Here is a 15,730-nt window from a genome sequence, read left to right as displayed (position 1 = left end):
GGCCACAGGTGAGTCTATGTCAATAGGGGGAGTTGAAACCAAGTCTCTTAGTGGCATTCTCAAGTAACTAAGCAAGTGATTTATGCGTATGTTTATCATGATTTTAACTGAAATAGTACATACTCATTTAGTGGGCTATTTACACTCACCTGCTTGAAACAGAAAAGAACAGAGTAAGAAAAACATGCAATTCTCAAGACAGATCACTAGTGAGTATTTTGCTATAAGGGTCTGGAAATTAACTTATGACTGTAGGGACAAAAATGAACAAGTTTCTTCTATTTCCTGCTGGTTTACAACATAAGTCAGAAGTTACCTTGCCTGATGCAATCTTCCTTTGGTTGATTACAATGTTCTGTTTCCTTTAGATTTCCTAAGGACCATTTCATACTATACTTAGTGACTGGGAGAAGTTTCCTTATTTTATCAGGTGGCCCCCAAGGATGCAAACCTGCCACTTGCCATGGTATCCTTAATGCATCATTTCAGATGGGCATGGGTAGAACTGGTTATATCAGATGATGACCAAGGCTTTCAATTTCTATCCAACTTGAGAGCAGAAATGAAAAGATATGGTATTTGTTTAGCCAATATTTAGCCAATATGATCCCAGCAAACATAAATATGTACTTGATAATGATTAAATTGTTGATTAGTACAATCTTCTCATCCTCAGCAAATGTTGTTGTCATTTATAACAACATAAATACCATTCTGGAAGTGGGCTTTTTAAAATGGAAATGTTTAGACACATGGAGTTCTGGGTTACCACCTCACAGTGGGATCTCATGCCATGTAAGGTAGAGCTGATCCCTGACTCATTGAGTTGGTCTTCTCTGTTCTTACACCCCACCATGGTGACATATTTAGTTTAAAAACTTTTATCCAGACAATGAACTTCTCCAAACAGACAGAAAACTTTAATTCTGTAAAATCAAAGTGGATGAGTTTTAATTGTTCTCTCTACAAATCATACTATGAAACACTGAACAACTATTATTCCAATCCTTCACTGGAGTGGTTTTCTAGGCACAGATTTGACATGGCCATGGATGAAGAGTGTTACAACATCTACAATGCTGTGTATGCTGTGGCCCATGCCTTCCATGAAATGATTCTTCAACAAGTCGATTCTCATAGGATAGGAAATGAGTTTATAAAAAGTGGTTCATGCACTCAGTTACAGTGTCTTAAAGTCAATGGTACTTACATGCAATAAAGTGACATCCTCCAAGTTGTCAAGATATGCTCAAGCCTATTTGGATAGGACTTTTTTCTCAGTTATAAAGCTTTCTGTGTTTTGCCACCTCCAAACAAGTAAATGTGCAAGTGTGCATATATCATGAAGAAGACTTTGAGTCAGGTGTGGTGACAGACTCCTATAATCTCAACACTAGGGAAGCTAAGATAGAATTTTGACCATGGATTTGAGGCATGGCTGGTCTAGAAAGAATAGTTCTAGTTATTATTGAGTAGTGAGAAACACTGACCCAAAATACAGGGAAAAAAAAAAATTAGTGGAAGCAACGAAATATTTAGTGAACCTCAATGATTTTAAAGAAAGATGACCTAAGATGGTAGTGTAGGTACCACGCAAAAGCAGCCTGGGGGGGGGGAGACCAAAAAATCTCAGCAAAATACACACTTTTACTAAAAAGTGAGATGTATAGGAAATAGAAGCAGCAGTGGAGAAGTAGAAGAGATCCAGAGCTTCTAGAGCCCGCATAGGCTGGCAAAAGTGGCCCCAGAAGTTCTGCCAACCTCGGTGGCAGCAGCGCACCAGAAAGCCACCAGGCTCGGCTCCAGCCACAGGAAAAGCCAGGTGCGGGAACTTCCCCTCACACCAGTGCTCTCCGCAACTCAGGAAACGTGAAGGGAGAGCAGCAGTGAGCAACAGAGGAGCAGACCACGAGGTAGAAGAACACGTGGAACAGCAAGAGAACCTGAGCAGCTAGGGCTCCCTCCCCTCCCCCACTGCCTGAGCCCAGCTCCAGCGAACAGAGGAGCATCCAGGGACTCAGCCAGACCAACTTGGGCTGACAGCGGGACCCAAGCAGGAACAGAGACCAGGAGCAACATCAGTGCCTCCGGCACCGATAACAGCAGCCGCAGCAGCAGCAGACCCAGGAGCGGCAGCAGCGGCAGACCCAACAGCAGCAGCAGCAGCAGACCCAGCAGCAGCATGAGTGGCAGCAGCAGCAGTGGACCCCACAGCAGCAGCATCAGCAGCAGCAGCAGCAGCAGTGGCTCCAGAAGTGACAGCTACAGCAGCAGCAGTAGCAGAGGGAGCAGCAGTGGTGGGCCCAGCAGCAGAGCTTCAGCTGCTGACAGACCAAGCAGAGGCACCTTTAGCAGCAGCAGTTCCAGCAGCAGGGGTGCTGATCTGCAGGGCCACAGTTGCCAGGCTCAGTTTGCCCCACAGGAAAAGCCACTGCACAGCCCCAGAAATAAGAACAGCAGCCCGACGACCCAGGTAGCAACTTGACTGAGACCAAAATCATCCAAGGTAACTGGGATTCCACCAGGGAAGGGTCTCACTTGGTCACAAGCTGACTTGGATCCTTCAACAGACCAGAAATCTTAACCTCTATGTTGATAGAGGATCTGGTTGTTATAATAACTACTCTGGCATACATACTTAGGGCTGTTGTTGATAGAATGGGTACAGTGTTTAGTTAACTTTTAGAATCTACCTGTATTTTATTCCACTCAGCCTACTTGAATACTCCCATAGCAGGGAAACTCAAGCCCTAGGAGCAACTTTGTAGATACTCTGAGAGTCTTAAGAGCCACACCTAACACCTTAAACTCCTACCCTGAATATATATAACATCAAATCATTTGATACAGCTAAGAATACCCAGCTAGCTAGAAAATCCAAGCATTAATTTAATCCAAGATGCAAAAATATATATATTATAACACAAGAAACACTAAAAAGCAAGATGATATAAATCCACCTAAAAGTATTAATGCATCAGAAATGACCTCCAGTGAGAACCAGTTAGAGGAAATGCCTGAGAAAGATTTCAAAAGAATGATTGTAAATATATTCAAAGAAGTCAGAGAACAAATCAAAGGAGTCAAAGAGGAACTTAAAGAGGAAATCAAAGGAATCAAAGAAGATGCAGGACACCAATTTCATGAAATAAAGAAGACAATACAAGAAATAAATAAGGAAATAGAAATAGTAAAGAAAAACCAGTCAGAATTACGAGCAATGTAGAACACAGTTAATGAAATAAAAATCTCTGTAGAAAATGTCACCAGTGGAATGGATGAAGGAGAGGACAGAATATCTAAGCTAGAAGACCAGGTAGCAGATCTAATACAGGCCAACAAAAAGAAAGACAAACTTATAGAAAAGTATGAGGAGGAATTTCAAGATATTCAGGACACTATGAAAAGATCAAATATAAGAATTCAGGGCATAGTAGAAGGAGAAGATTTCCACTCCAAAGGCATAGTAAGCGTTTTCAACAAAATCATAGAAGAAAATTTCCCCCAAATTGGGAAAGAGGTGCCAATGCAGATACATGAAACCTTTTGAACTGCAGCCAGACAAAACCTGGAAAGAACATCTCCTCACCATATTATACTCAAACTTCCAAACACACATACCAAAGAAAAAATATTGAAAGCCATTAGAGAGAAAAATCAAGTTACCTGCAAAAGCAAGCCAATCAGGATTACAGCAGATTATTCAACACAAACTTTTAAAGCCAGAAGGGCTTGGAGTGATATATTCCAAGTTCTGAAAGATAACAGCTGTCAACCAAGGTTACTTTATCCTGCAAAGTTATCCATTCAAATAGATGGAGAAATCAGGACATTCCATGACAAAAGCAGGTTAAGGGAGTATTTGAAGACAAAACCAGCTCTACAGAAAATTCTAGATAGAATCCTCCATGCTGAAGAAAAGGAAAAGCACACATATAAGGATCCTAGAAAAAACAAGCAACACTCAAATACTAGTTAACACAAGAGATCACAGGTAGAACAGGAACCACAAAAAAAAAAAAAAAAAAAAAAAAGGCAAACATAAATACACACCTTTCAATAATATCTCTTAATATCAATGGCCTCAATGCCCCAATGAAAAGACATAGGTTTGCAGACTGGGTTGAAAAGCAGGATCCTACAATTTGTTGTCTCCAAGAAACTCACCTCTACAAAGAATAAACATTATCTTAGGGTGAAAGGTTGGAAGACGGTGTTTCAAGCAAACGGGCCTAGAAAACAGGCAGGGGTTGCTATCCTAATATCTGACAAGGTAGGCTTTAGTCCAACGTTAGTCAAGAAAGACAAGGAAGGTCACTTTATATTGATTAAGGGCACACTCCAACAGAAGGACATTACAATCCTAAACATATATGCACCTAACATGGGGGCTCCCAAATTCATCAAACAAACACAATTAGAACTAAGATCACAGATAACACCAAACACAGTTGTAGTAGGTGACTTTAACACCCCATCTCATCAATTGACAGGTAATCCCAGGAAAAAATAAACAGAGAGGCATCTGGACTAAATGAGGTCATAGAAGGAATGGACCTAACAGATATATACAGGACATTTCATCCAAAGGCTGCAGAATATACATTCTTTTCAACAGCACATGGAACATTCTCTAAAATAGACCAGATATTAGGACACAAAGCAAATCTTAACAAATTCAGGAAAATTGAAATAATTCCTTGCATTCTATCTGACCACAATGAAATTAAACTACAAATCAGTAGCAAAAAAGGCTACAGAGCATACACAAAATCGTGAAAACTAAACAATACACTACTAAATGATGAATGGGTCAATGAAGAAATCAAGAAGGAAATCAAAAACTTTATAGAGTCATACGATAATGAGAACACAACATATCAAAATCTCTGTGACACAATGAAGGCAGTTCTAAGAGGTAAATATTATAGCCTTAAGTGCCTATATTAAGAAATTAGAAAGGTCGCAAGTAAATGACCTAATGCTTCACCTTAAAGCCTTGGAAAAAGAAGAACAAGGCAAACCAAAAATCAGTAGGGGGGAATAAATAATAAAGATTAGGGCAGAAATTAATGAAATAGAAACAACAATAGCTAAAAAATCCAAAGAATTAATGAAACAAAGAGTTGGTTCTTTGAAAGGATAAACAAGATTGATAAACCCTTAGCAAATCTGACCAAAATAAAGAGAGAAGAGACACAAATTAGTAAAATCAAAGATGAACAAGGTAACATCACAACAGATTCCAGAGAAATTCACAAAATCATAGGGACATACTATAAAAGCATATATCCACAAAGCATGAAAATCTGAAAGAAATGGATGATTTCTTTGATTTATATGACCTACCTAAATTAAATCAAAATGAGATCAATCCCTTAAATAGACCTATACCAAACATGGAGATCCAAACAGTTATCAATAATCTCCCAATTTAAAAAAGCCCAGGCCCAGATGGATTCACAGCTAAATTTTACCAGACCTTTAAGAAAGAGCTAACACCATTGCTTCTTAAGCTTTTCCAGAAAATCGAAAAGGAAGGAATTCTACAAAACTCCTTCTATGAGGCCAGCATCACCCTGATACCAAAACCAGGCAAAGATAGAACAAAAGAAGAAAATTACAGACCAATCTCCCCCATGAACATACATGCAAAAATTCTCAACAAAATATTGGCAAACAGAATACAAGAGTATATCAAAAAGATATTCACCCTGCCCAAGTAGGCTTTATCCCAGAGATGCAGGGATGCTTGAACATACGCAAATCTATAAGTGTAACACATTGTATAAATGGATTGGAGGACAAAACTCACATGATCATCTCATTGGACACAGAGAAAGCATTTGACAAAATCCAACACCCCTTCATGATAAAAGTTCTACAGAGACTGGGAATAGAAGGAACATATCTCAATATAATAAAAGCTATTTATGACAAGCCTACAGCCAACATATTACTAAATGGGGAAAACTGGAAGCTTTTCCACTAAAATCAGAACAAGACAAGGGTGCCAATGTCCCCACTTTTATTTAATATAGTTCTGGAAGTCTTAGCCATAGCAATAAGGCAAGAGACACACATAAAAGGGATAGAAATTGGAAAGGAAGAAATCAAGTTATCATTATTTGCAGATGACATGATTCTATACAAAGGACCCTAAAAACTCTACTAGCAAAATGTTAGACCTGATCAAAACCTACAGCAATGTAGCAGGATACAAAATAAATACACAGAAATCAGTAGCCTTCATATATGCTAACAGCAAACACACAGAGGATGAAATCAGAGAATCACTCCCATTCACAATTGATTCAAAAAAAAAAATAAAAATAAAGTACCTTGGAATAAACCTAACCAAGGAAGTAAAGGATCTCTACAATGAGAACTTTAAAACAGTCAAGCGAGAAATTGCAGAAGATATTAGAATGTGAAGAAACATCCCCTGTTCCTGGATTGGAAGAACAAATATTGTGAAAATGGCAATCTTACCAAAAGCAATCTACACATTTAATGCAATCCCCATAAAAATTCCAAAGACATTCTTCATGGAAATAGAAAAAACAATCCAAAAATTCATTGGGAATCACAAAAAACCTCCAATATCTAAAATAATACTGAGCAACAAAAATAAGGCTGGTGGTATCACCATCCCTGATTTTAACCTAAACTACAGAGCCATAGTAACAAAAACAGTGTGGTACTACTGGCCCAAAAACAGACATGTAGATCAGTGGAACAGAATAGAGGACCCAGATGTAAGCCCAAGTAGCTATAGCCACCTGATATTCGATAAAAATGCCCAAAATACTCATTGGAGAAAAGACAGCCTCTTCAGCAAATGGTGTTGGGAAAACTGGATATATATCTGCAGAAGGATGAAAATAGATTCTTCTCTCTCTCCATGTACAAGAATTAAGTCCAAATGGATTAAAGACCTTAACATCAGACCTGAAACTCTGAAACTGCTAGAGGAAAAAGTAGGGGAAACCCTTCAACATGTTGGTCTTGGCAAAGACTTTCTGAATACAACCCCAATTGCTCAGGCAATAAAACCACAGATTAATCACTTTACCTCATGAAATTACAAAGATTTTGTTCTGCAAAGGACACAGTGAAAAAAGCAAAGAGGCAACCTACAGAATGGGAAAAAAATCTTCACCAGCTATATATCTGATAGTGGATTAATATCTAGGTTATACAAAGAACTCAAAAAGTTAAATAATAAGGAATCAAACAAGCCAATCAAAAAATGGGATATGGAGCTAAATAGAGCATTCTCAAAGGACGAAATACGAATGGCATATAAGCATCTAAAAAAAAATGTTCTACATCACTAGTCATCAGGGAAATGCAGATTAAAACTACATTGAGGGCTGGAGAGATGGCTTAGCGGTTAAGCGCTTGCCTATGAAGCCTAAGGACCCCGGTTCGAGGCTCGGTTCCCCAGGTCCCACGTTAGCCAGATGCACAAGGGGGCGCAAGCATTTGGAGTTCGTTTGCAGTGGCTAGAAACCCTGGCGCGCCCATCCTCTCTCTCTCCCTCTATCTGTCTTTCTCCTTGTGTCTGTCACTCTCAAATAAATAAATAAATAAATAATGAACAAAAAATATATTTAAAAAAAAAAAACTACATTGAGATTCCATCTCACTCCTGTCAGATTGGCTACCATCATGAAAACAAATGATCATAAATGTTGGCAGGAATCTGGAAAAAGAGGAACCCTTGTACACTGCTGGTGGGAATGAAATCTGGTCCAGCCATTGTGGAAATGAGTGTGCAGGTTCCTAGATCAGCTAAAGATTGATCTACCATATGACTCAGCTATAGCACTCCTAGGCATATATCCAAAGGACTCATCTCATTTCCTTAGAAGTACATGCTCAACCATGTTTATTGCTGCTCAACTTATAATAGCTGGGAAATGGAACCAGCCTAAATGTCCCTCAACTGATGAGTGGATACTGAAGATGTGGTACATTTATACAATGGAGTTCTGCTCCGCAGTGAAGAAAAATGAAGTTATGAAATTTGCAGAAAAATGGATGGACCTGGAAAGGATTATACTAAGTTAGGTAACCCAGGCCCAGAAAGCCAAGCGCCACATGTTCTCTCTCATATGTGGATACTAGCTACAGATTATTGGGCTTCTGCATGAAAATGAAAATACTTAGTAGCAGAGGCCAATAAGTTAAAAAGGAGACATAAAGGGAAGAGAAAAGGAAGGGAGGAGGGTACTTAATAGGTTGATATTGTATATATGTAAGTACAATGATTGTGATGAGCAGGTAATATGATGGGGAATGGGATTTCAAAGGGGAAAGTGTGTGTGGGGGGGAGGGAATTACCATGGGATTTTTTTTTATAATCATGGAAAATGCTAATAAAAATTTTTAAAAAAAGAAAGATGACCTGAATATAATGCTTAGTTTTGTGGGGAGGGGGACATTGTGGTACGGACTCACTCTATCCTAGGCTGACGTGAAATTCACTTTGTTGTCTCAGGATGGCCACAACATATAGTGATCCTCCTACCATTGCCTCCCAGGTGCTAGGGTTAAAGATTTGCACTACCAGGCTTGACAACATTTTCTTTATTTGAAATATAAAGACTGATTTTATCATATAATCTATAAACGCAGAGCTGATGATCACATGCTCCTGATGTAACAAGAATATGTTTTGTGGTTGTTGTTGTTGTTTGTTTATGGAAGGGTCTCACTCTAGCCCATGCTGATCTAGAAATCACTCAAAAACTCTAGGCTGGCCTGAAACTCATAATGATCCTTCTAATTCAGCCTCCCAAAATGAGGGGGGTTATGGTTTCAGAAAAGTCCTTGAACTGCACAGCCTTGGTTCATATCTACTTTTAACCAATGAATTGAATAAAATAAATCTGAGAAGAATAATTATTAAATTATTATGTTTATTTAAGAAAGTACAGAAACAAGAGAAGGAAAATGACTACATGCATATAGCTTGACAGGCCACATGATAGGCCTGAGAAAACCACAGAGAATTCAGGCAGGAAAGTACAAAGAGCTCTTGCCATGTGGGCAAAGAGCCAACATGGAAAGTTGGGGTTAGGGATTCTTTACTCAGCTCAGCCCAGCTATGGCAACCCAAGGAGAAATTCAACATAAGTGATGAATGGACCACCAAGAAAAGAGGAGGTTTGTCCCCCTCACATACATCTGTTTAAAACCTTTCAATTGTGGTCCTTACCTTCTGGCTCAGGTGAGCCAGAGAGACAGCAGTTGGTCTGGGCTATGAGCTGTCTGAGGAAGAGGCTAGCCATAACACCAAGTTCTGGGAGCTGAACTTGATCAACCACAATGTTAGGACTACATTCAAATCCTAGGAGAGACTTCCATACCAGGAGGGGACCAGGTTGTGTGTAGAAAAACAGATCTAGGGAAAACGTAAGTAATCAGATCATCCTTTGATCTCTAGCAAAGTGGAAACTGCAAGGATAGTCCCAAAGACATTCCTGCTTCTTACCTTAGGGGCCCAGTTACCCTAGTTGCCTAACAAAGCTACCTGACTCTCTCCATAAATGGCATAAAGTAGTTACTCCAAAACTAAACATGTTCCCAACCTCATTTTCACATTTGAGGTTCTAAAAGCAACCAAAGAGGACATTAATATTGATATTGTGCATAGTTTACCTATTATCTCATTAGCAATTGTTTTACATTTTTTGTAAGATAAACTAATATTAATTTTTTTTTTCATTTTCAAGGTAGAGTTTCACTCTAGTCCCAGCTGATATAGAATTTATAATGTAATCGCAGGGTGGCCTTCAACTCCCAGTGATCCTTCTACTTTAGCTTCCTGAGAGCTGGGAATGAAGTCATGTACCACCACACCCAGCTAACAAACTAATACAAAACCATAATGTTCTTTTTAAATGATGTGTGTCTGTCATGTATTTTACCAGTTGGTTTTTAGCAGTGAATGTGCATTGTAGGGAAGAACTATAAAACAAAGGGCATTACCTACATCATGCATGCAGTCATGGCATGTGGGCCTTTCCAATCATGGAATGATGTGTATCTTTTAGGTACATGCTTTTCTGAAGAACATGCACTTTATTAGTCCTATTGGAGATGTAGTGAATATGAACCAGAAAGGACAAGAAAATGATGAGTATGACATCCTCAACGTTTGGAATTTCCCCCTGGTATTGATCTGAAGATGAAAATAGGACAGTTTTCCCCACATTTTCAACATGGTGAGCAGTTGTGTTTATTTGAAGACATGGCACATTGGGCCACAGGAAGTAGACAGGTGGGTTTTCCTGCTGTAGTGATTTACACTAGACATTAATAAACATGCTCATGTGTAATGTGTGTCTCCTCATCATACATTGGTTTACATATATACTTTATTTTCAAATATTTGCCAAAAACTATAATTTTCATGAATTTGTTTCCATATGTTTCTATAAAGACATTATAAAATATAACAAAATTAGTATGAACATCAAGCACTATAAATAAATTTTTCATCATCCAATCTGCTAAAATTGTCTGGTTTGAGAGGAGTATCTCAGATTTCTTTCCCTGACGCATGTCTGAATTCCTCAGATACTGCCTTCAGTGTGCAGTGTGCCGTGCCGTCCAGGGTTCAGGAAATCCCGTCAGGAGGGACAAGCAGCCTGCTGTTTCTATTGCTATCAGTGCCCAAAAAATGAGATCTCCAATGAGACAGGTAACTGCATGCGAGAAAAAAAAAAAAAAAAACAAAAAACTTATATCAGATTGATTATCTTCTATAACACACGTCAGAATTTCAAAGATTCAGGAAGGAAATTTGAAGAGAAGAAAATCAGCCAGGCATGGTGGCACACATGTTTAATCACAGCACTTGGGAGGCAGATACAGGAGAATCTCTGTGAGTTAGAGGCCACCTGGAGACTACATAGTGAATTCCAGGTCAGCCTGAGCTAGAGTGAAACCACATTTTGTTAAAACAACATAAAAAAAAAAAACTTCTTAATCATGTTTACTAAATATGTAGGCATTTGTAAACATTTAGAAAGTATACCATCATATTATATACCATATATGTGAATGAGAGTAATATACTTTCACACACTTTTAAGGGGCTAAATTATTGAAGTACAGAAAAACCACACAAGGTATTACTTCAACATATTATCCTCATTAAACTGATTCTATATCAATTGCTGAGACCATTTTCTGAAGAAAACCATTTTAAGTACTAAACATTATGTACCTCCAGAGTGAAAATGCACACATGTAATTATTGTACCTATTTTTATTGGTTTTTAGTCTGCCCAAGGTCAGCTCCACACCTGAGTCCTCCACTTCCTTACCAATCCCATTTCCAGTAAGTTCCTGCCAAAGAGGAGAAGTACAGACTGTGTATTTGCACTGGCATGTACACAGTAGAGCATGACCATGGATGGGTGAAATTCCTGTTTGCTTTTAGTTCCAAAAGGAAGGGAGGGAGGGAAAATTACAGAGATAGAAATTGAATATGGGCCAATGAGAGACTGTTGTGAATGTGCACACACTGACCCATGGACTGATGTCAGTGTTTGAATCATCCAGGTTTGTGATGGGAGAGGAATTTGTAAACTGATCTTATGTGCTAGGGGAATTACTGGTGGAAATGATTATTAATACAATTAGAAATAGCTAAAAGTTTTAACTGTGAATTCTTTTCATTTTAACATATGTTTTTAAGTTTTTTATTATCAACCTTTGTAAATGAAGACAATTTTCCAAAATCCAAATTTCTTCATACCATTCTTCCCTTTCTCTTCCCAATTCTTCCTTCCACTGAAACCTTTGTTTTCCCAAGAAGACTGTCTTCTGTTTTAATGTCATTATTTATCCATCTTTTGTGCAGGTAGTGTCAGCCATTGTGTGGTAATAAATACCATGGCTAAATTTCATCAAACAGTGGTTGGAAAGATTGTTAGAGCCACAAGTTGGGATATTATGCACAGAGACATTGCATCTTCCCCATAACTGATAGCTGTCCCTACAATGCACAACCCACAATTACCATGGGGATGACCTGCATCCCCAATGAGGAGGGTCTCTTTGGGGGGGAGCAAGGATGAGGAAAAATATGGTACCAACATGTGCTGTTTACATACTAAGTATGTTTATGACTTATAAATAAAACAAAAGATTAAAAATAAATAAATAAATACATGGCAATTTAGTTTCTGGAAGACAGTATTGAAAGCACTCCTCCCTTCCTTGGGCTCTTATTTCCTTCCCACCACTTTTTCTGTTCTAGTTAGAGAGCATTTAGTTCTCACACAATACACATGCCACTATTGTACCAGTTGGTGTATTTTGTCTAGATAGCAAGGCATAAAACTTATGGTATCCACTACTGGTTAACACTGTTGATGCCTTTTTTGCCTAAAACAGGCTGCATAGCCAGAACATATTTTAAAGCTGTTCTAAGTGATTTGATCATGAACTTGGCATTGATATAGATACAATGTCAAAAATGGGAATGAGACAGGTAGGAACAATCTTTGAATGCCAGTGGATAATAACAGAAAAAAAGAATTAAAAATAATGCTCTATCATAAAGGAAATCATAAAATAACAGTTATTCAAATAATATAATCATGTTAAATACACAGTTCAAAAAGAATGACTAGCTATGCAATTTATTAGTGGCTAAACATTAGGTAACCAATGTTTTTGAATTTATACTCAAACAGCATCTTTTATGTGAGAGTAAACTGAAAATGTTGGTTGATATATTCTATATAAAATGATTGTGTACTTTCTAAATATTTACAAATGCCTACAAATTTAGTTAGCATGATGAAGAAACATAAAGAACATTTAGATAAGTGTAATCAAAGGCTATCTTTGGACTTAGTTGATGGCTTAGATGGTAAAATATTTGCCACCCAAACATCAACACTTGAGTTCAGATCTCCAGAACCAATAAACAGACAAGACTGGTGGCTAATCTGGAGAGGTGAAAATAGTAAAAACCTAGAATTTGGTGTTTATCTAGTCTAGTCCCAGTGTTGAGCTCCAGATAAAGTAATGTACCCCAACTCATGAATATGATGGACAGCAATTGAGAAGGCCACCCAGTGCTGAACTCCAGTGTCCAAATTTCTATACACACAAGTCCATGTACACACAGAAACATGTAAAACACACCTACATGTGTTTATACATGCATGCACACACACCACATATACACACAAGCACTCAATGAAAATAAATAAAGATATCTTCATCACTGTACATGTTAGGTCAGGACAAAATGGAGTTACAGCAGGAGGGTGACAGAGATAAGGAATGCATCATGCACATTCCTCAAGAAACCACCCACCATTATCCCTTCCTTGCCTAACAATGCCACAGGGCTAAGTTTCCCTCCTCTTTATCTCCCACCTGGTCAGTTCTGGTCTCACACCCTAAGGCTAGTGAAAAGAACAAGAGTTCTTCTCCCTTCCTCACCTTCCCCCACTAAAGAACTCTACACAGTGCACTTTCTGTAATCTCAAAGGTGACTGCTGAGCCACTCCTGGCAACTTCTGTTTTTCCCCTCATAAAAGCTTCCCTCTTTGCCTCAGAGTGGGCACCATGGTCTTGATTACTCCTGAACCTTACAATACATATTCAGTATAAAAAATATTCTCCAAATTTATCTTATGAATAAATAATTTAAAATTAATTATTGATATATGTCATAGCAAAATCTCCAATTTGCAGGTAGGAGTAATGACTTCCTTTTCACATGAAATGTGATCTTTATTCCTTGGGTATTTGCTTACTGATTTTTCTCATTCTACTTTCTAAGTAGGTCTTGAATAAATTACCAAGACAAAATATTATAGATGTAAAATTGAATAAAATGCATAGATACTATCCTTATCCTCTCAAGATTAATTTGGAAAACCGTTCTCCAAGATGATGTTGCGCAGGTTTGGTGATAATTATATCCTGGTATCCATTTATGTTCATAAATTACTATTACTTAGCAAGACAGATGTGTATTTGGATGTTTCCACTCAAAATACACAAAGTAAAGCTCCACCTGGGATCAGAGAGTAGACAGTAGCTTCCACACTAAAGTGGAATAATGCACAGTATATATGCTGTGCATTCAGTCTATCTATCTATCTATCTATATTTCAATTATATTTCAATTTTTTTCTGAGACAAAAATTCACTCTAGCTAAGACTGACATGTAAATCATTCTGTAGCTCTAGGCTGGCCTCATGCTCTCAGTGGTCTTCCAACCTCTGCCTTCCAAAGGAGTGATTTTATGTGTAAAGGCACCATACCAAGCAGTTAAGACTTACTATCACTCTGAATGTGTTGACACAAGGAATATTAAGATAGTTACATTATTTCATATATGTGAGATTAAGAGAAAATAGCAATGGTTTCTAGGTGTCTTTCACAATACATGTGAAATCAATTAATTTTCAGTCATATCTTCAGGATAATCTACTTATATTGCTGTCAGTGCCAGAAAAACATGAATACATTCTAACATGTTGCACATACTTATGTGAGATATCTGTGACACACAAGAAATGGAGCTGTACTGATGAGTCTTTGCTTTGTACCTCAGACATGGAGCAGTGTGTGAAGAGTCCAGGTGATCAGTATGCCAGTGTAGAACAAAACCATTGCCTGCAGAAATCTGTGATGTATCTGGCTTATGAAGACCCCTTGGGTGTGGCTTTGGCCTGCTAGGCCCTGGGCTTCTCAGCACTCACATGTCTTGCCTTGGAGTGTTTTGGAAGCACCAAGACACTCCCATCGTGAAGGCCAATAACCGCACCCTCAGCTACATCCTGCTCATCTCCCTCAACTGCTGTTTTCTCTGTTCCTTGCTCTACATTGGACGTCCCAGCACTGCCACCTGCATCCTGCAGCAGATCACATTTGGAGCTCCCTTCACTGTGGCCGTCTCCACTGTCTTGGCCATAACAGTTACTGTGGTCCTGGCCTTCAAGGTCACCACTCCAGGAAGAAGGATGAGGAGGCTGCTGGTATCAGAGGCACCTAATGTCATCATTCCCACCTGCACCCTGGTCCAAATTACTCTCTGTGCAGTGTGGCTAGGAACCTCTGCTCCCTTCATTGACACAGATGCACAATCTGAACATGGAGACATCATCATCATCATCATCATCTGCAACAAGGGCTCAGTCACTGCCTTCTAATGCGTCCTTGGATTCCTGGGATCTCTGGCCATAGTGAGCTGCACTGTGGCTTTCTTGGCCAGGAATCTGCCTGACACCTTCAACGAAGCCAAGTTCCTGACCTTCAGCATGCTGGTGTTCTGCAGTGTGTGGGTCACCTTCCTCCCTGTCTACCAAAGCAGCCAAGGGAAATTCATGGTGGCTGTGGAAGACTTTTCAGTCATGGCTTCCAGTGCTGGGCTATTGGGCTGCATTTTTGTCCCTAAATGCTACAGCTTCTGCCCATGTGGGAGGTGCAGCCCCATTGACCCTAATGGGCCAGGGGGTCATATTGATGTTCTGTGAAAACCCAGCTTAAGCTCTGGTTTATTTTTCTCTCACCCTTGTTTTGCTCTTTTCCTGTCTCCTTAAGAACTTAAAGCCTCTAGGACTTTCAGACATCTTGCCTTTCTCTGCAACTCTGCCTGGCCACATCCATCATCTGGACAATGGGTCCAAATGGCCTGAGAATGATATTTTTGATTTCTAAATTCTCACTGAATTAAAACAA

The 15,730-nt window shown here is 38.9% G+C and overlaps 1 pseudogene; it reads left to right on the top strand.

The window, feature by feature from the left end:
- Window positions 1-1,042: 1,042 nt before the first annotated feature.
- LOC101611905 lies at window positions 1,043-15,525 on the top strand (annotated as a pseudogene).
- The last annotated feature ends 205 nt before the right edge of the window (window positions 15,526-15,730 follow it).

The sequence above is a fragment of the Jaculus jaculus genome, chromosome 15 (assembly GCF_020740685.1).
Source record: "Jaculus jaculus isolate mJacJac1 chromosome 15, mJacJac1.mat.Y.cur, whole genome shotgun sequence".
In the NCBI taxonomy this organism is placed as follows: domain Eukaryota; kingdom Metazoa; phylum Chordata; class Mammalia; order Rodentia; family Dipodidae; genus Jaculus; species Jaculus jaculus.
This window is presented reverse-complemented; position numbering and strand designations above follow the sequence as displayed.